This window comes from Echinops telfairi, unplaced genomic scaffold (assembly GCF_000313985.2).
Source record: "Echinops telfairi isolate 266 unplaced genomic scaffold, ASM31398v2 ScPeMD7_7469;HRSCAF=8507_1, whole genome shotgun sequence".
Lineage (NCBI taxonomy): Eukaryota > Metazoa > Chordata > Mammalia > Afrosoricida > Tenrecidae > Echinops > Echinops telfairi.
In genome coordinates this window covers 128,266,546-128,288,482 of record NW_022111373.1, presented here as the reverse complement: position 1 = coordinate 128,288,482, position 21,937 = coordinate 128,266,546, and positions in this window count along the sequence as shown.

The following is a 21,937-nucleotide window of genomic DNA, read 5'->3' as shown; positions in this document are numbered from 1 at the left end:
CCGGCAAGGCTCACTTCCTGCAAGACATCCCAGAGGAGAAGCCGCACTGACATACACTGATGCAGCCCTGGGTGCTGGAGCAGCGTGTGGCCTGCTAGACCTGCTCCCTCTGTTTCCAAGCCTCCATATCTTTATAGGGCAGAAAGCCTCATCTTTTCACCCACAGTATGGCAGGTTTGAGACTCAGAACTTGCTTTTAGCAGTTCAGTGCATAACCCATTATGCCACGAGAGCGCCATACTCACAATCGTCCTTAGCACATGGTGACTTTTCCTTTAAAGCCACCAGCACAGAACTAAATGACGCTGTATTTCCCAATTCACCACAGCCTGGAAATAAATACGAGACATGAAAGAGCCTAAAGCATTTTGAAAATCTATGCCCATTCACTCTTCAAAAATTCCAGTCTCTTTCAAGTTGTTATGAAATAAAGCATATTACCTTTTTTCTCTTAAAATCATTCATTCTGAATACTGCATTGCACACTGTATTCCATCCATCTACACTATTACGCGGTATCTTTCAGTCACCACAGTTCTTTAAAGCAGCAGTTTCAGGGCTGAAATCACTATTGCTACAGGGGAGTATGGAGTCCACCCTGAGTTTTTTCTATGCTTTAAATAAGGTGTACAGATATTTATGCCCCAAACAGTCAGCATTGAATCCCCTGCCTCTGTAAGTTAAAGCCTTTGTCATGAGTTTACTGTTATCATTAATATATGACAGTAAGCAGCTGGTGATTGATATCAGTCCATGGAGTTGTGGATACAATGAGATTTTGTTTACCACGTTTTAAACCTATTGCCAAAATTATTATTGATACCTGGAACACAGGGTGCTGAGGATAGTCTAGTAAACAAACAAACAAACAAATTTTTCTCACTACTTTAGTTTTCCTCCCCAATTGCAACCAACTTGCCATAAAGCAAACAACTCCGTGTCCTCAAGGCCATCCTAACACCCGGGGAGCTTACAGGGTGAAGTCAAACTGCCCCACATGGCTCCTGGGCCTGGGATCTTCAGAGAAGGTGACTTGTAGAGACATTTGTGGCTTCAAACCACCAAACTTTAAACAAGCGCTTAGACAAGACTTACTGGAAGTGACTAGGACAGAAAATAAGTGAATTACATGAAGCGGTGGTGGAACAAGACTTATACAAGTCAATTCTGACACATAGCGATAAAATAGGGCAGAGTAGAACTGCTCCCTAGGGTTTCTGAGGCTGTAAATCTTTACAAGCAGATTTAAACTCATATTTCTACCAAAGAGTGGCTTGTGGGTTTAAACTATTAGTATTGTGATTAGCAGCACAACGTGCAACCCAATGTACTCCCAGACCCAAACCAAACCTAACTCAGTGTTGAGTGACCCACTGTGGGTTCCTGAGGCTGTAACTGTGTATGGGAGCAGAAAGCCCACTCTTTCACCCTCAGAGCTGCTGGTGGTTTTGAACTGCTAACTATGCAGATCACAGCCGAATTCATAACCACTACAAGGGAATCATTAAAACCTGTCATATATTCTTTGATGAAAACTGGAATCCTGTGCCTCAAGCTTTCAAAGTTCTCACAAAATTGAACTATGTTGCACATTGTATCCCAGAATAAATTCAAGGCTGCTCAATTGGGAGATAAACATAGACAATAGAGCGCAGGTAAACAAAAGTAACACACATACTTGAGAGAAGTTACTATTTATCAATCAATTGAAAAATTTTAAAATAGCTATAAGATCATTATACAAACTATAGGTATAAATCTTAATCTGTCACTTTTTGAAGGATGAATAATTTTTAAAACAAAGAGAAATATTCATTGACTAATGACAATATGAGAAGACAACATATAAAAGTAGTAGTTGCTCTTGTTAGGTTTCCTTGTCAGTCTGGCTCATAGTGACCATCTGTGTCCAACAGAACAAAGGATGCCCTGTCTTACACTGCCTGCACAGTCTCTGTGATCTTTGAGTCCATTGCTGCATCTACTCTCTCATTCTATCTCCTTGGCAGTTTTCTTCTTTGTCTTGACCTTCTAACTTACCGAACATGATATCCTTTTCAGCGATTGGTCTCTCCAGATATCCTTCCCTCTAAAGCAGGGGTGGCCAACTCAATTGAAATGTGGGCCATTTGGTGCAACAGACAAGATTCATGCGGGCCACATCACATTTACAAATTTTGTTAAATTTATATTTTGAAGTGAGGATTCAGGAATATGGATAGGGTAATTAAAGCACTATATAATTGCTTTTATTTAATGTATTTATAAAACTAAAATTATTCCTTTTTAACCCAAAACTTGTCAGCGCTTTCCTGCTGCTAGTTTTCACTTACCTCTTATGTTGTGACCAGAAAATATAACAAAGTAACTAATAAAAACACAAAATGTTGGACAGCTGAAAAACATGATGCACAATTATAATGGCGTCCCTATAAAAATGTTAACTAGAGCTGCCGCTAGGTATGATTCATTACAGCACAACCCAGAGTGCTCTTTTTAACCTTTTCGCTGTTGGGATCTGTTTACATTACGTGACACTGAGAGTGGCAGACATGTCGCTTCCAAACGTCACCGGAACTGAGTCAGTGCATTTATACACATCCCCGGGCCCCCAGGAAAGGCACTGGGCCACTTGTACACTTGTCTTCAGTAGTTCAAGGGTGAAAGAGGGAATTGTGTGTACGGTATTGCCTCGATCTCCCCTATGCGTTATTTTCTTCATAACATTTTTTTCTATTTTCATTTTATTTCAGAGCATCGCGGGCCACAAAAAAAATTACCTGGAGGGCAACATGTGGCCCATGGGCTGCCAGTTTGACACCCCTGCTCTAAAGAATACTCATATTCTGGCAGTACTTCTTAGAAGATTTATTTGTTTGTTCTTCTGGTAGTCCCTGGTATTTCCAGAATTATAATTCAAATGCATTAATTCTTCTTCAATCTTCCTTATTCATTGTCCAACTTTCACAGGCATAAGAGGAGATTGCAAATACCTGGCTTTGGCAAGACATATCTTAGTCACCAAAGTCACACCCTTACTCTTCAGCATTTTATAGAGATCGTGTGCAGCAGATTTGCCCATTTGATATACTTGAATTCTTTTTTAATGCTTCCTTTGATTTCTCGACTGCTGTGTCCATGACCATTGATTGTGGATCCACGTATGTGTTAGTCTGGGTAAACTTTGGAAACAAATCCACAGAAACTCATATAAGTGAGAGTTTTATATAAAGGGTAAGTGTACATTAAGAAAGCATCCCAACTCAGTGTTGTATAAGCCCATAAGTCCAACATTAACCCATATGTCCAACACCAATCTCACAAAGTCCTCCTCCATCTCACAAAACACACACAATGATGCCTCTGCAGGAGGAAAGCTGAGTTAGTGAATGTGTAGACATCTCAGCACTGGCAGGGGTCTCCACACGGCTGCTCTAGCACCCAGTGGTGCATCTGGGTAGGTCCACGTGGCTTCTCCTCAGGGATGTCTTGCAGGAAGTGAGCCTTGTCAGCTGAAGCAGGAACTGGCTAAGGCAGCTGCACCCTGGTCTGACCATCAGAAAGCAAGAGACCTGAGAACTAGAAAGGCGAGGCTCACTGAGGCATTTAGCCCTCCACCCTTCAATTAACCCCACATGTGTTTTTCGACCAGGTTGGCACAATAAACTTTAACTATGTCAACATATGAAATTCTTATCAAATTTATTCTTTCTCCATTTATTGCAATGGTATCTATTGGCCCTGTTGTGAGTAAAAATCCACACTGAAAGGTGTCGTCCTTGATCTTCATCATCCACTGCTTCAAAGCCTTCTCATTGCCAATGTACAAGGCTGTGTCATTTGTCTATCACATGTTGTTAACAAGCCTTCCTGAAATCCTGAGGTTGTATTTTTCTTCATTTAGCCCAGGTTTTTTATTATGTTTTAGCCCTACCTATAAGCTGTAAACCTATGGTTAAAGGATATAACTCTGAAATACAACTTTTCTGAATTTAAACCCTGCTTTAATCTCTTGTTCTCTCCATATAGCTTTCTCTTGGTTTATGCACAGGATCCTCATTCTTCTCAAAGGCTGTGGAAACCCCTTTCTTCCCAAGTATCCATAATTTGTTACAGTGCATACTGTTTAATTCATTTTCATATTCAATAAAGCACAACTTTCTGGTATTCTCTGCTTTCAGTCATGATCCATCAGGCCTTAGCAATGATATCTCTTGCACCAAATCCTCTTCTGAGTCCAGTTTGATATACCTGAATTCTCTTTGATATACTGCTTTGTAAGATGTACAATGAACAATTTAGTATTATTTATAATAACAATGTATGGGTAATTCATCCAGTGGTTTATAAGATGAAAATAATAAGATTTTGAAGAGCATATAGAGATGATACAAATGCTGTTTTACTTAGGTTCATATAGAAGCAATATGCTTTGATCACTCATTATTAAAATAAAGATATAGTGTCAGATAATTTAATGACACACTGTTCTATTTATTTGCTTAACTATCTTGTATTGAAGCCTTTTACAGAAGAAAGAGGTTTACAGTATGAGCCCTAAATCCATTGTTCAGTGTCTGCATAGATGCCGCCTTCATTGTGTCCTTCACTACCATTGATCAAAACATAACACAAAAGCATTTTAAAACCTGGATCTACCATCATTTAATTCATTTGAACTCATTGTAACACTATAGGACAGAGTTGAATTGACCCTTTGGGTTTCTAAGGTTATAAATTTTTACAGGAGCAGAAAGACTCATCTTTCTTCCTTTGTTGGACTAGTACTTTTGATCGACTGATCTTGTATCTAATAGCTCAATACATCAATCATTATACCATCAGTGAAAAAACTTACCCTCAGGCAGAGTGTGTTTGAAAGCAGATTACTACTATTCCTATGCGTGTAGCCGTAAGGGATTTGCCTCAGTGGGCCCTTGATAGAATTTGGAGTACAGGCCCAATACACAGCCTTGGTTGGAGGAACCTGAACCAATCTTGTAGACTTTTCTGTCTGTACTAGTTTACGAATCCCACTTATGCTCTTTTCCCTGTTTCTGTAGTTCAGCATGCAGCTGTGCTGAATTGGTTTACCACAATCATGATTTTGTGATGGTTTGCTTTGTTCTCCAGATGCTATTTAAGTAGCTGAGTTTCTGTGAATCCTTAGACATGATGTGGCCTCCTGCTGATGATCTCCTTCATCCAGGTAATTTGTCTTGTCTTAGCTTATTCTGCTTAGGCCTTAATGGATATGTCTCTATAAATTATATTTGAATTTGTACTCTCTATACTCTAAAGTGGCATCGTGGTGACCCATTGGGCTGTTAACCTCTAGGTTAGCAATTTGAAACCACCAGACAGCTCCAGTGGGGAAAAACAAGGCTTTCTACTCCTGTAAACAATTACAGTCTCATAAACTCACAGGAGCTGTTTTAACCTGTTCTACAGGGGTGTTATGCGGTGACATAGACCAAATAGCAGTGAGATATTCCTGGAGAACAATCAATATCACATTGATTTTGGACATTTCCACCAGTTTTATATATATTCAAGTTTCTTTAATATTAGGGAAAAATTAAACAGTAGATGACTCCCCTCGATGTGTTTGTAATCCATTCTTATTTTATTACATCAGTAGGGTTTGGAAGCTTTTATTTAAAAAGACTTCATCATCATCATCACTATCATCATTTTCATCATATTGATATAAAGAACTGCCTTATTCTTAAACCATATTACATAAAACCCTATTTGAAAATATATTAGAGATGAACAGCCCATTGTTACTTCACATAAATATATAATTTAGTCTAAGCATTTATAAATAGTTCAATGACCTGAGTTGTATTTAATTTTAATTACTTTGTTACTTTGTATTATATACAAAGTATTGACTTTATAAAATAACCAATATTTTAAATGACTTCTAGTTATTAAATAACATATCTCTTGCCATTTAAATGTACAAAATAATACATTATATAGTGAAAAATGTACTCAGGCATGAAACCATTTAGCAAGCTATTTATATAACAATAGACATTGTTGTTTCTCTGGAAAGGTCATTTGAGTGTAACTATGACATTTTGATAGATGTGATGATAAAGAAAGAAAATCTATTTCAATTCATTTATCACATAGTACTAAAATTCCATGTTTCTCTCCATTCTTGTTATCAGTGCATGTATTCATATTTGTGTAATTATTAATTCTGGATAGCCTCTCCTTTTCTTGCCAGGCAATAAACCTTTTTTCTACTTACTCCTGCAAGATATATGGAATATATATATCAAAATAAAGATTGTTTTAGTAAAATTTTATGGTCCATATTTAAGATGAGAATCATATTTTCTGTATGTATTTAAAATAATGATCCCAGTTATGAATATTCATTTTGCTTTCACACTTCATTATTGCATACCTTTAGGTGGACTGACCTCATGCTAACTATATCTACAAAGAAGAGCATTTTTTTTTCTACTTTTAGCCAGATAGTTCATTCTTATGGTACAATTAAAAGTCTGCAGGCTCCTGGCCATTTCTTATGTTTCTATTCAATCCCCATCTACACACATACACACACACACGCACACACAAATCCTACTGCACTCTAGTTGGTTTTAATTCATGGTGACTCCACAAGCTTCAGAGTGGAACACTCCATTCTTTATTATAATACTTGAGACATAACATGCTACATGTCTGAGCTAAATGATGGTTTTAATTAAGCCTAGAAGTGCAGAAGATAAAACTTTGAAAATTTTTGAAGACTTGGTAATTTATTAGACGTCAGAATGTACTGAAAGGTCTTGATATGAGTGATTAGGAATATAACTACCATAATTTTTATATAACTTTCTTTAAATTTCAGATCATCCACTTTGTGTTCCATGATTTAAGCATCTACTCAGCTCTTTCCCTCAAATAGTTTATGCTTCACAAGCTCTTTGATGTCCCTTCTCCCTTTGTTGACCATTAACCTCCATTTTCACTCACATTTAGCACTCGTCAACAGTATAGACCATTGCTCCATCTTCCCTTCCTTAACAGGTTACGATCTAACAGGTAAGTCCAAGAGGCACAGGTGGTTTACTCTCAGTTGTGTAACTAGACTTTGGGGGTAAAATCCATCCGACAGCTCTATTGAAAAGTCTGCGATCTGTTGTAAAGATTACAGTCAAGAAGGCTCTATGAAATCATTCTGTTGTATAACACATTGAGTTGCCGTGAGTTAGAGCATCTAACAAAAATAGTAATTCATGAATTAGATTGGTCAGTCTTTCTTCTCTTGGGCCACTGGGAGGATTCAAATCATCATCTTTAAGCATCAGCGTCAAATACATTGCACCAACTAGGGGCCTTCTATTCAATCACATAAGAAACAGCTAATGTAGGCTCCTTCAGCAACACTTCTACCATCAAGAATGTTCGGGTGAGAAACAGAAACTGATTTCTCTGTGCTGAAATAAAATTACTTAATTATGGCTCTTCTTTGTGTGTTTTTTAACTCTAACCAAATGGTCATTTTTTGTTGGGTATCCTAAAGTCAGTTCTGATTCACAACGATCACATGTACAACTGAAATGAACACATTAGTGTCATCATCACAACTATGATTATATTATAGCCCTTGTTGCAGTCACTAGGTCAATCCATCTTGTTACAGAACTGGCTTATTTTTACTGACCCACTACTTTACTCAGAATGATGTTCTTTTCCAGAGCAAGTCTCTCCTGATAGCAGTTCCTCAATAAGTGAAACACAGTCTCAACATCCTTGCCTCTAAGGAGCATTCTGACTGTACTTCTTCCATGACAGACCTGTTTATTCTTTTGGCCCTCCATGGTACTTGCAACATATTTTGTCAACACTGTAGTTCAAATGCATCAATTTTTTTCCTGTCTTCCTTATTAAATGATCAATGTTTACATGCACATGAGACAATTCAAATACCATGAGTTGGGTCAGGCACATATCAATCCTCAAAACAACATCTTCACTTTTCAACAGTTTAAAGAGGTCTTGTTCATCAGCTTATCCAATGCAATACATACTCTGATCTGTTTTCATGAGTATTGTGGATAGAAGCAAGGAGAAATCTTTGACAACAAAAAACTATCTCTGTTTACCAGCATGTAAATAATTGGTCCAGTTGTGAGGATTTTGGTTTTCTTTATATTGAGTCACTTATAATTCACATTGAAGCCTGCAATTCTTGATATTCATATAGTGTCTCAAGTTCTCCTCAATTCCAGCAAGCAAGGTTGTGTCACCTGTGTATCTTAGGTTGTTAATAAACCTTTCTCCAATTCTGATGCCAAATTCTTCTTCATATAACCAGCTTTTCTTAACTATTTGCTCAGCATACATATTGAATAAGTATAATGAGTAATACAGCCCACATAATCATCTCTTGTGATTAAAAATCATGTAGTACTCCCTTGTTCTCTTTGTACAATCACATCTTGATCCATGTACAGGTTCTTCCTGAACACAATGTAGTCTTTGGAATTCCCTTTCTTCTTAAGATTATCTTCATTTTATCGTGTTCCACGTAGTTGATTGCCTTTGCATAGTCAATGAAACACAAATAAATCTATTTCTATTATTCGTTGCTTTCAACCAAGATCCATCTGACAGCAGAAAGATTTCCCTAGTTCCACACCTCTTCTGAACCTCTGGCAGTAACATGTCAATGTATTGTTACAGCCATTTTGGATGATCTTTAGCAATGCTTTGTTGCATGTGATATTAATAATATTATTCTGTATTCTGAACATCCTATTGTGCCACATTTCTTTGGAATGGGGATAAATATGGAACTCTTCCAGTTATTTGTCCAAAGATATGTATTCCAAGTTTCCTAGTATAGAATAGTGAGTAAATCCAGCGCTTCATCAGCCTTTTGAAACATTCCAATTAGTATGCCATCAATTCCTGTAGACTTGTTTCTGGTTCATGCCTCATTCTGGCTAATGACTTATTTCTTTAGTGCCATTGGTTCATGATCATGTGCTTCCTCTTGATGTACTTGAATGTTATTGAGTAGTTCTTTTGAGTACAGTGACCCTGTGCATTATTTTCATCTCCTACTGATGCTTTCTTTACCATTCAACATTTTGCCCATCATAAAGGAGAGGGGCTGTGAAAAAGCAGAAGACCCATAACAAGATGGATTAACATAGTGGCTTCAGCAATGAGCTGAAGTACAGGAACAATTGTGAGGATGGTGCAGGGAAGGGCCGTGTTTTATATAATGCTGCTATTGGTTGAAACTGACCTGATGGCACCTAACATATGCAATAGCAAATTGTTCAAGCATACAAAGTTGAAATTGTATCTATTTAAAATTGTATACATTTAAGGATTTATTAGAAATTTAATTTTAAATATGATTAGATATTCACAAATATCACATAGATAATTAAAGAAGATTATATCAAAACTTCTGAAATAATAAGTAATTCTATATGTGATGATTTATGGCTCTTTGAAATACTGAGCACATTATTGGTAATTTGTTAACATATCTCATGAAAATCAGTGTAGCTTAAATATATCATTATGCTCTAACAGACACCCTGGAGTGAGCTTTACTGCTTACACTGCAAAGGTCACACATTTAAAGCACATTATCATGTTTCAAAAATAATTACATTTTCCTTGTCAGTTGGGGAAATAGAGAAAAAGATAAGATCTAAAATACATGCAATTAAATTTAACCTTCTTAATGAATATTAGTGATCTGAGATTTACTTTTAACAGTTATTAAGATAGAATTCTTTATATATATATTTCCATAAATTATTTAATGTAGAAGACAGCTCTTGACCCATTTCTTGAGATCTAGACAGCAATTAACACCACATTTTCAGAAAGCCTCATGTGCATTGCTCAACAGTTACACTCACTCAACCTATAAAAATATGATTTTGCTTTCCATCAGTTTCTTCTATATCTTATTATAGATTCTATTGATTCTATCATTAATTAACAGCTTACATATACTAATTTTTGAAGAATATATTTTGTTATTGGCCAGAGAGGTTGGGTAAGAAGATCAGCACAATGTCACCAATTTAAATCTCTTGTCCTTGCTTAAGTGTATGTGACCTGTTCAAAAGCTCATCTCCATTTCTCCAATGTATTTTCTTTTTTTTAACCATTTTATTGGGCATTAGTACAGATATCATATCATTCCACAGTTCAATCACATCAAGCAGCTTTTTACTACTGCTTCCACAATCAGTTTTGGACCATTCTTTCCTTCTTGAACTACTTGAGTCAGCTCTGCAGTTACCAACACACCTCAACCATCACTGAATCCCCACCGCCATCCAGAAACTTTATCCTACTTGCTGCCCCTATAGGTTCCTCAATCCAGAATTTCATATACTAAAAACAGACAAATATATAACAAATATTCCAAAGGGTGATATCTAATGACATAACATATTTAAGGAAAAACCCCAATATAAACAAACAAAGCAAAAACAAATACAGAAAATAATGAAAACCCAATAAAGCCTAACATGCTCCAGAGGGGAGATCAACTGCTAGGGCTTTAACAGTTGAAGTTAAGTTTATCATTTCCTCCCATCCCTCTATTATGGACAGAAGGAAATTAGCAGAGCCTTTTTCCCATGTAGATCCCACAAATTTATCTTGGGCTCCCACTGTTATCCATAGCCTTCTGGAAACCAGATTGCCACAATTTAGATTCTGATACTACTCCCTCCTTTGATTTTGGATTATATGATTTGCAGTCCTTCAGTCACTGATATTGTTGTACTTCTTCCAGGTGGACTTAGTTGACATCTCACTTAGATGGTTGACTGTTTGGAAAAAAAGTCTTCAAGACCCCAGACATGACTTTACTCTGATAGCCGAGCACCATCTAATTTCTTCACCACACTTTGCTAGTGTACCCATATCTTCTGTGTTCTCTTCCTGAGGGCAAGTATACAGCAGGGTCATGATGGAAGAATGAATTGTTCTTACATTGGAGCTAGGATTTAGTGTGAGGCCAAAACCCACTCCTGGATATATTTTTTGTTTGTGTGTTTGTTTATTTTTTAATCTATCTTTGTTCCCCTTTCAAAGATTCCATGGTAGTTTATGGTAGAGAGTCTTATTGATCATCCATTCTCCTTGGGCATATTGATCTTCTATTAATATTGTCTTAGATTAGCCCCTGTATTAAGTTTTAAAAGCCAAAGAGGGATGTTGGGACAAACTAGACTAACTCCATATCTCAGTACCTTAAATACTCACGTGCACAGAATCAATCCTTTTGTGGCTGATGCGATTTAACCAAACAATGGGAGTTGATTGTCAGGGAAAATACACAATAATGTTCATTGAGAATGTCAGTCACAGGTTTGCCAGAAACACCAATACCATATTTTCCAACTACTTTTCCATTCTTTTTCCTCTCTGTATTGCATTCCAATTGCCAATATTTGCCTTTGAGTTTTTATTTAAATTTTGATCAATTTCAGGCTGAAGACGTTGGTATAAACTGGCAGCATAGTGATTATGTATTTGGCTACAAATGGTAGCTTTGCAGTTCGAAACCACTAGCTGCTCCATGAGAGGAAGATGAGGCTGCCACTCCTGTAAAGAGTTAGTCTCAGAGACCCAGTGGGCAGTGCTCTTCTGTCCTAAAGGGTCACAATGAGTTAGCACTGACTTCTTGGCAGTGAGTTTGGTTTGGTTTGAACTTTAGTGCATAATTTTGAATAATTGTTGTATTGATTAGATTTCCTTGTATGGAGATAGATACTATCCTGTTACAGGCAGCATTTTACTACTAATTCAATTTTGAAATATTCTTTTTTGAAAACTAATGTGATGCCGTGCCTACTGAATCTTTTTTTTTCAGCATAGTATACTTTATGATTTTGTAATTAAAAATGTCCAATACCAGTTTTAGTGGCAAATTCTTCAAAAGAGGATGGCCTATTCATTATTCATAGTCCTTGTTTAGTTTGAAAGCTCTATTGCAACCTATTCATCATGAGTGACCTTGCTCACATTTAAAATGCCAGTGAGGTAGCTTCCAGCATCACAGCAACACGGACGATCCAACATTAAGACAAACCGGCAAACTACACCTTTGGTTTGCTTGTGTGTGTGACTTCAGATCTTTTTTTGTTCATCTTCCTTGGATGAAATATATATAGTGGTATCACTACATGGTTCTATCTAATACATATTATATCACCTGGGAGCCATACCTCTATTACCTGACCATACTGTAATAAGCGGTTATCAACCTTCCTAATTCCATGACCCTTTAGTGGTGACCCCAAACCATAAAATTATTTTTGTTGCTACTTCATGACTATAATTTTGCTACTGTTATGAATTGGGCATCCCCTGTGAAAGGGTCATTCAACCCCAAAGGAGTCATGACCCACAGGTTGAGAACTCCTGCATTGTAGTAGAAACAAGAAGACTAGTAATTTTTTTTTAAACATTTTTGGTTTCTGACTGTTGCTTCTGCATCTTCCTTGCCTCTGCCTGGCCTTTGTATTTAGAACTGAATGGCACCCATTAACAAGTGGATCATTTAATCAAGGTCTGGTGAATTTCTGTGGGATGCTGTAGTGAATTACAGGTGAATTCTGGGAAAAGTGGCGCAGAATTGTAACTTGGAAGAATTGGTCCTTTGGTGCATCTTTAATCTCCAATTCCTTGGGACTAGTAAAGTATTAATTGTTTAAAAGAAACCATTACCACGTCTATCATCTATCAATCAATCAATCAATCAATCATCTTCCTTCTTTCTTTCCTTCCTTCCTACCTACCTACCTACCTAGCTACTTACTTCTGTACATACCTACCTAACTTACTTTTCATCTGTCCTTCCTCCCCCTACCCTTCTTCCTTTCCTTGTTTTCACTTTACTGGAGAACTGTGCAAGTACCATTATGGTTCTATTTCAAAATGTCTTGATTCTAGTCTAGAGACATGTATACTAGCTTTTCTCTGCACACCAATATGGAAGGGGATTTAAAAAAACTGCAGATACCATGTGAGATCCAATTTGATATCGATATGGCATGGATACACAAAGGAGAACTAACTTGATTGTCACATATATGCAAAACATTTAAACTAATTTTCAAATGCTTTGAGTTAATAGAGGAAAACATTGGGTTCAAACCTGACAATCATGAGGCCTCCTGAGGAACAGGTAGTATATTTTGATTGTTTTGGTTGTGCACAGAGTCTCTCTGACATGTAACCTACTCTGAGACACCTAGCATCTACAACACTGTGGTTATGATGCAGAAATAGCAAGAAGCCCCTTTGAATTATCACCAAAAGTTATATTGTAGTCATAGTATATTAGTGTCAGTTGAAATAAACATGATCTTATAATTATGAAGACTTTATTTTATATATATGTATCTTAGCCTGTGGCTAACATTTCTGATTGTGTGTCTATTTCTAGCTGAGCATGAACATTATTCAAATAGAGGCACATTGTAATAGGTATTACATACTCATTATTATAAACCTTGAATTAATATTAAATACCCATAAACATTAATTTTTATTTTAGAAATGGGATTAATGAATTATTATAATAAATATATTGTTATCAATAAATTTTAAGCTCATTTATTAAAAATCAGTGAGGTATTGATTCATTGTGCTTATATAAATAATATTAACAACTTATTTTATATAAATATAAAATTACTTATATTTATGTGAAAAAAAAGATTATTTGCCCACATAAATGTGTATAAGCTATATAGTTAATTGAATGGATTTTGCACATTTAGACTTAATACATTTTTAAGTATTTAGTTTGGTTATACTGTAATATGATTAATTGATTTTTATTCAAGTATGAATTTCATTAATATTCTAAAGATCACCTTCAGAATACAGGATTTTCTAAAAGCATTCATATAGCAGAAGCGCTATTACACTCACATACACAGATACAGTGGGGAGATGGAGATTGAAATCATTAATGGGGAATGACACAGAGTGAAGGCAAGGGAAATTCAGATGCAAGATACTCATTGGCTTCTCCCAATAATGCCACAGAGGCAGCCCAGGATTTCCTCAGAAATAAAGTGCAATAACCTCAGAGAAGTAGTGTTAACTAAGGAAGATGCTTCCCCAAGTCTCCGACCAACCAAACACACTGCATTCGGGTCCATGCTGACTCATAGTGACCCACTGTGGGTTTCTGAGACTTCCTAACTGTGTAAGGTAGCAGAAAAACCAATTTTTCTCCCACTGAGCTGCTAGTGGTTTCAAACTGCTGACCATGCAAATAACGGTCCAATGCATAACCACCGGATCACCAGGTTTCCTCTTCCCAAGCTTAGTTATCCAGTATTTTATTTGGGGGTCAGAGCCTTTGTGGCATCATGGGTCATTCATTGAACTACTAACAATAAATTTAGCAGTTCAAAACTACTTGCTAATCCTTGGGAGAAAGATGAGATGTTCCACTCCCATAAAGATTTACACAGTAGGAAACTCACAGGGCAAATCCTACTCTGTCCAATCAGGTCAATATAAGTTAGAATTGACTTGTGGCAGTGGGTATGATTTCTTGAATCAAAGAGAGATGAAGCACCTCCGTGACTGAACTTATTGACTAACCCCCAGGATCCCGAGGTCAAATTGATACAATGTGGCTCAAAGCTCAGGCATGAAGAAAATAACAACAAAATAGTCATGCAGAATAAAGCATATTAGCATAAACTACCCAATGTGACACAGAATCTCTGATAAAATGACACCTTTATCAGACCAAGTTTTCTAATTGCACATTGCTATCTCTCAACAGTTACTAAGATGTGGGGTGTAATCACTCAGAGTTTTTTGCATTGACAGTTTTCTATATAATTATACACTTATTGATCTAGGGAAACCCTATGTAATTATGTAATTAAAGGATTTGGAAAATTATTTAGAATTTTTATTGAATTCCAGGAAATCCAGAATGGTTTAAAAATGGAGCATTGATGAAAAGACCTTCAACCTTCTGACTTCTTGGGCCTAAAACTACCTGGGGTGGATCCTAAATTAATATTAAGGAAATATTATGTTTAAACATTTCAAGAAGGAGCATACAATAAAGAATCAATGGTATTGAAGAAGGAGGCTTAAGTTCCATTGAAGATAATAGAGAATTGAGTGGTTCTAGGAACTGATGTAATGCCAATTGAAAAGTAACCAACTAAGTATCTGATGCAGCACTGGAAGCAGCCATTTGTATATGACAAGAAATCAGGAAGTCCATGATCAGGTCCCCCCTCCAAAAAAACTAATTTTGTGCCAATTCTAAATAAAGTTTTAAAATCAGAAGGCAGAATTAATCAAGCAATGTCATAAATATCACCTGCAAGTAAAATTTAGCTGCAGATAATTTTTAAAATGGTTGCAGGAAAACCTAGGAGGGAAAATACTCAAAGTCCACTGACATCAAGTTCACACTATTAGAAAGAATGGAATTGCCCCTAGGCGTTTCTGAGACTATAAGTCTTTACAGGAGTAGAAAGTCTTGTTTATCTCTACAGAGCAGCTGGTGGTTTTAGCAGGCCAACACAAATTCACTATGCCACCAGGGCTCTACACCAGCATGGATGCACCACACATTGAAGCCAGATTCAAAACAGGTCCTGAAACAGTGGATATCACTGCTGAAATCAGATGGATCTTCAGTGAAAATCAAGAATAATAAAAAAGTATTTACATTTTTTGACTACACAAATACATTCAACTGTGTTGATAATATCAAACAAACCAGAGTTCTGTGACCCAGAAGCAAGATTCAGGCCCAGCAAAAAATAAAAATGTTTCCCCACAGCGTTCTATTAAAGGAAGCTGGTCACATCCCAAGGAAACTTCCTTTCAATTGTACAAGAACTGTGACTGAATAATATTTTTACCTCTCAGCCTAATCTCCTTATCATCGACTTGGTACTCGCAGCAGATTTTGTTAAGGAATCAATTACACTTTTTTTAAGTCAACAGGGATTAGTAAATTTTAACTGTCAAACCACTCAGAATTCTGGCCCAGCCACGTTGGCACAAAACTTGATTATCACAGTGACCAAATAATATGAGAATGTGAACTCTATGAAGAAGAAAGCAACATCAAAATTAGAAAACCTGCAATATGCAAAATGGCATCATTTTGCTTGCTGCAAAGAGAATTTGAGTCACTTACTGATGAAGTACGCACTTTAACTCAAAGTTAAGGAACAAAAATAACCATGAATACACCAACTGACAACATGATAAGTGTAGAAAAGATTGAAGTTTCCAAGACTTTATTTTACCTAGATCTACAAACAATGTTCATGGTAACTACATTAAAACACATGGAAACTACATTAAAACAACAACAATGTATTGCATTGGACAAATCTGCTGCAAAAGACCACTTTAAAGTGTTAAAGACCAAAGCTTTTATTTTGAAGACTACAATGTGCCTGACCCAAGTCGTGATGTTTTCCATCACCTCATATACTTGTGAATAGTGGACAGTGAGTAAGGGAAACTGAAGAAGAATTGGTGCCTCCAAATTACAGTGTTCCCACAAAATGTTGGAAGGATCATGTGTTGAGGGAACACACACATCTGTCTTGGAGGAACGCCAGGCAGATGCTCCTCTGAAGCAAGTGTGGTGAGACTTCTCACATGTTTGGACATGCTATCATGAGGGACAAGTCCTTGTAAAAGGACATAGCAATTGGTAAAGCCACGTTTAGCAAATAGAGAGGACAACTTTGGAGATGTTTTGACACACTGGTTGCAATGGAATCAAACATATTAATAGTTGTGAGGATGACATAACACCATGAGTCTGAAACAACTTACTGCACATAAGAACTACACAAGTAAAATCTCACATTTGAGTCTAGAGGACCTGTACAGACTGCTCTAAAACTCGACACCACTCTCTTTTCCACGGTTAAGAACTCACCTGCTAACAGAGAGGACAGCTTGGAATTCACCAGTGCCACGTGAGGAAGAAGACTTAGTGATTTTCCTTTTAATAATTTCAGCCTAGGAAAAAATAGGAGATGGGTTTTAATCTGTCTAACATGGTTTTTATGAGACAGAGTAATTTTAATAGCACACAAATATCATTTCATTTAAGCCTGGTGCTATAGGGATCTACAACCAGATGTCTCCTTTAAGATTCCATTCCATTCCAAAGAATGATGGTGGAAGAGGAAGTATAGAAGAAAGAGGCTGCCTTTCTATTTTTATTGACTACATCCCAGAAGAGCATAATGTGGAATATGATTTAGAAAAGTAACTAATATTTTCACAAAAGAAGTCATAAGGGAAAAAGTTCATATGAAAAATTAATTATGCAAAACCAAGACAAAAAGGAAAATCATAAAGCTGGTGTTTTTAAGCTACCCTTGGAAGAAAGTTTGAGATAGTTGCTTCAGTAAAGATTATAATCAAGAAAACCCTGTAGGGAAATGCTACTCTACTGCATCGGATTGTTAATGGGTTGGCATAGATTCACAGGGATCTCAGAGCAACAGCAATACCGACATATGCATGTGTGTGTTTTCTACAATTTTAGACAATGTGTAGTTTTAAGTATGAGGGGTTTTTAAAAGTTCATGAAAAAATGAATGAAAAGGTAATGCAATTTTCTGGCAATTTTTGAAAATCATGTTACAATCAAGTAAGAGATTGTACAATAAGAGAGAAGCATCCAAAGAAGAGACAGTCTCCTAAAAATACTTACAAAAAATATCAAACCAGAAAAGAGGAAGATGGAGGAAGACAAGGAGAAGAATAAAAGGAGAAATAAAAAAGGAACATTAAATTCACAGGAAAATTGAAACAAAATTTTGATTTTAAGTTTTAAAGTTAAAATCACATTAAAAATTGACAGATTATAACACATAGATATGAAAACTTACCAAATCTCTGTGTAAGTATATACTTACAAAATTCATACTGTATGAAACGTCCAGTTCTAGTTCCAGTTCTGAACACCAGAGAAGGCTGTGTTAATTGCTATTGTGTATTATTCACTAGCATAGTCTCAATTCTGACCATGGGACAGAGTAGATAATCCACTGAATTTTCTTGTCTGAAATTTTTATGGAAGAAGGTATTAAGGTATTATTTTCTAGAGGGAAAAGAGTAATGATACTGCCCACAATATATACGAACCAGCTGGTTTCGTGTATTGCTCAACTGAAAGAAGAGGGCTGTTACTCACTACTATCCTGGTAATTCCAACACATAGTGACACTTTAAGACAGAGTATAACTTACCCTTTGGGTTATCTGGAAATATTTCCAGGAGCATACATTCTTATAATTCTCCCGAGGAGTTACTGGTGGACACTGACTGCTAATCTTGTGGTTAGTAGCTCTACACATAACCTACTGTACCCCTAAGGCTCCTAGAGAAAACTGAGAATTAGATGTAGTGAGCTTCACATTCATACCAGCTTGTGACTGGACCTCTTTGAAACATCAGCCTAAAGGTCTAACAAATAGTCATAAATCAGTTGTTTTACTGGGAGAAGTAGAGATCAAACAGAATTCCTGGAATATCCAGAATTGAGGAGCAGCTTGCTGGAGAAGATAAAAGGGGAAGGGATTAGGTCATGATTCCTATCTTTCTTTACCCATCACTGCTTGTAGACACCACAACATTCTGTAAAGCCCTGAAAAGAATATGATTTAAGAAATATTAGTAAATTTGATGTCCCAATAATTGTGTACTTCTGGCACAACTTTCATTGCATAAAAAGGAGTAGCCTTGCTACAGAATAATCTTTTCAAGACAACAGAGTACATTCACAAAGATGGTGAATCATTAAAAAAATCTTGCTAGATTTCAAAGAATGTTAATCATACCCTTTGTCCCCCCCAAAATAAGGTTAAAATCAACATCAAAATGTGTCTGGAAAATGACCAAAAACTTGAACATTAAGTAATGCAAGTGTCCTACTGATGTGGTATTGTGGTTAGACATTTTGCTGCAATCTGCAAGGTGAACAGTTCATAACCACCAGGCACTCGGTGGAAGAAAGACAACAATTCTATCCTGTTCTGCGTGGGTACTATGAGTCAGCATAGATTCAATGGTGGTTTATTTGTGGGTTTATTTTTCAGTTCTATAGAACCATGCAAAAATAAATAACATAAAATATGAAGGCATTTTGATTTGCGAAAGGGAACACAATTAAAATGTGTGAGATCAACTTGAATCAATTTTTAAAGAAAACTGTGGAGTTTTAAATTTGAGGGAAATTTTAGAATTTCATGGAAAACTTGAATTAAAAAAATAAGGTAACATTTTCACAAATTGGGAACTCTCCGTGTTAGTCTGGGTAAACTAGGAAACACTCATAAACACTCATATGTTTATTAGAAAGAGCTTTATATACAAGAGCAGTTGAATATTGAGAAAACATCCCAACCAAGTCCAGGTTAAGTCCAAAAGTCCAATATTAGCTTATATATCCAATACCAATCTATAAATTCCTCTTCAGGTTCATGAAACACATGCAATGATGCCGGATGCAGGATGATCACAGGCCAGTGGGTGGGAAGTCTGGATCCAGTGGCCTTGTAAGCATCTCATTGCTGGCAGGGATCTCCACATGGCTTCTACAGCTCAGGGAACTAGTGTAGCTCCATGTGTCCTGTCAGCTGCAATGTCACTCAGGGAGTGAGCTGAGAGAGAGTAGTATCTTCCGCCTCCCAGGAAGAAAAACAGGAATTCCCAGAATCCTCAGGGGAAGGTCATGCCCACACAGAGGTCTCATTGGCTGTCTCTGGACTGACAGGGTGGCCTCCACTCCTAAACTTTTAATCCCTAAATTGACACCAGATTATGTAACTACCATACTCCCCTTGTATTTATATAGATAGTCCTCATCTTATGACTTAAGTTACAAAGAATGTTCTTATGACTTGGAGTGTTCATACTTTGTGGGGTTTTGGGGTATCTTCTATTAAGAATACATACTACAAAATATATTGGAGCAGGTAATTTATTGATGTTTGCATACTCGTGCCAACTCCCATAACAAGATCAGAGTTATAGATACTGATAATAAATATCAATAATATTGAAAACTAAAGAGAGAGAGAGAACCAGGCAACTTATGTCAGATTTACCTTTTAATTATTGGTATGGAATTCAATCATAATTCAAGACTGCATGTGTTAGAAAAGAAAGAAAAATTTATCTTAGTTTTTAAGAAAGGAAATTTTAAATGAACATACAAACCTTCCATAGTGAAGACTAGAAATTTAGACCCAAAAAATAGGTAAAAATACAAAATATTGGAGTTTAAATTACTAAGATAAAAAAGGACAGCTAAGAGAACATACATAAAAATAAAAGCAAAATGTAATGATAAAACCCTAGCAAGACTAATTTCAAAATGTAAAAACACAAATGAACACCTTTATGAATAAAAATGCAATGCCACTACAAATGCTATGATCTTAAGAATATAACAATAAAAGTTATTATTTTATTCTAATGAATTGTATTACAGGGCAGCGCATTATTTAATGTGGCTCTTCCTAGCCACAGTCTCTGTAAGTGCCACCAAATGATCTTTTCAGGATGAGGCTGGATGGGAAAACACGAAGCTGGGATTCAGTTATGAGCCCTTATTAACAGGATTCATTGTGTTTGCCATTCTGCAGTGTATGAAATGAGCCCTCTCGGAAGCTAGAGTGGGGAGTTCACGACCAGCCGGTGCCCGGAGTGGAGAATGTTCTCTAGACTCTGAGATCCCTATGCAATGACCATCCTTGATCGCAAAGACCCTGTGACATCAGGAGTGGCAGAGGAGTGGCAGCAGCAACAGAACCAAGAACCAGAGCAGGAGACAGGGTGGCAGACTCCTCAGCTCACAGAGCAAGTGAAACTGTGTGCTTTGAGGCAGAGAAGAGGTTTGTGAAGGGAAGTGCCTGATCCGAGGGGCTGAGTTTGCTGACCCTTGGAGCTGGGACCTTTAAGCTGAAGCTTACAGAGGAGGAGGGACATGCTGTTTGGGCATTTATTAGCAGCCCTGAAAGAACTTCATAATCTGTCTGGAATAAACAATTATGTCCTGAACCTTCCTCACCTGTATTGTACCGTTAACTTCCTAAATAATCTCTTTAATCGTGTGTTCATGATTAATGTCTGTGAATTCTGTGTGGCCATTACAATACAATATAGGACTTGATAACTGATAAAGTATGGAACTCTGTGTGAGACAGGACAGAACGGTCAAATTTCATGAAAGATGTGAATTGTTAAAACTTACATAAGTGGGAATAGAAAGTATGAAGGGCCAGTCAGCAGTGGAAGTTAATATCCATATAGGAAAGAGTAAACAGAACAAAAAACTTTCATATGAAACAAACTTAACATCCAAATATTTCACCACTGATTTGTTTTACATATGAAGGAAGGGAACCGTAGGAGCTTAGTACAAAATAATTCAGAAAACAAAGAAGAGATAAGACTGCATGTTACTTAAACAAAGCAAGCACACATTTGTCATCAATCGAATTAAGAAACTAGGAATTAATAAGTGAATGGACAAATATTTGATGCTCTGCAATGAACAATTCAAATCTGTAAGATACCCTTTCTTCAGTCAATATCAATGTGATTCAAACCAATCAGTACGCTCTTTCATATAACAGTTATAGGGACTGAAAATCTGTGGATTAGCTTATTTCCTTCGTTTCATATTATAAATAATCCTGTGATGCAAATCTATCTATTCCTGTAAAGAATCTTGCTTCTCTAGGCTACTTACCAGCAGTGGGCTCATAGGAAACATTCTTATGAAGGAGAGCGGTAGATCACTTCCCTCAGTGGCTATGCCATTTTCGGTCCACCAGCAGTGTTCCAGTCTCTCCTTATTCTTGTCTGCATTTGCTGTTGTCTC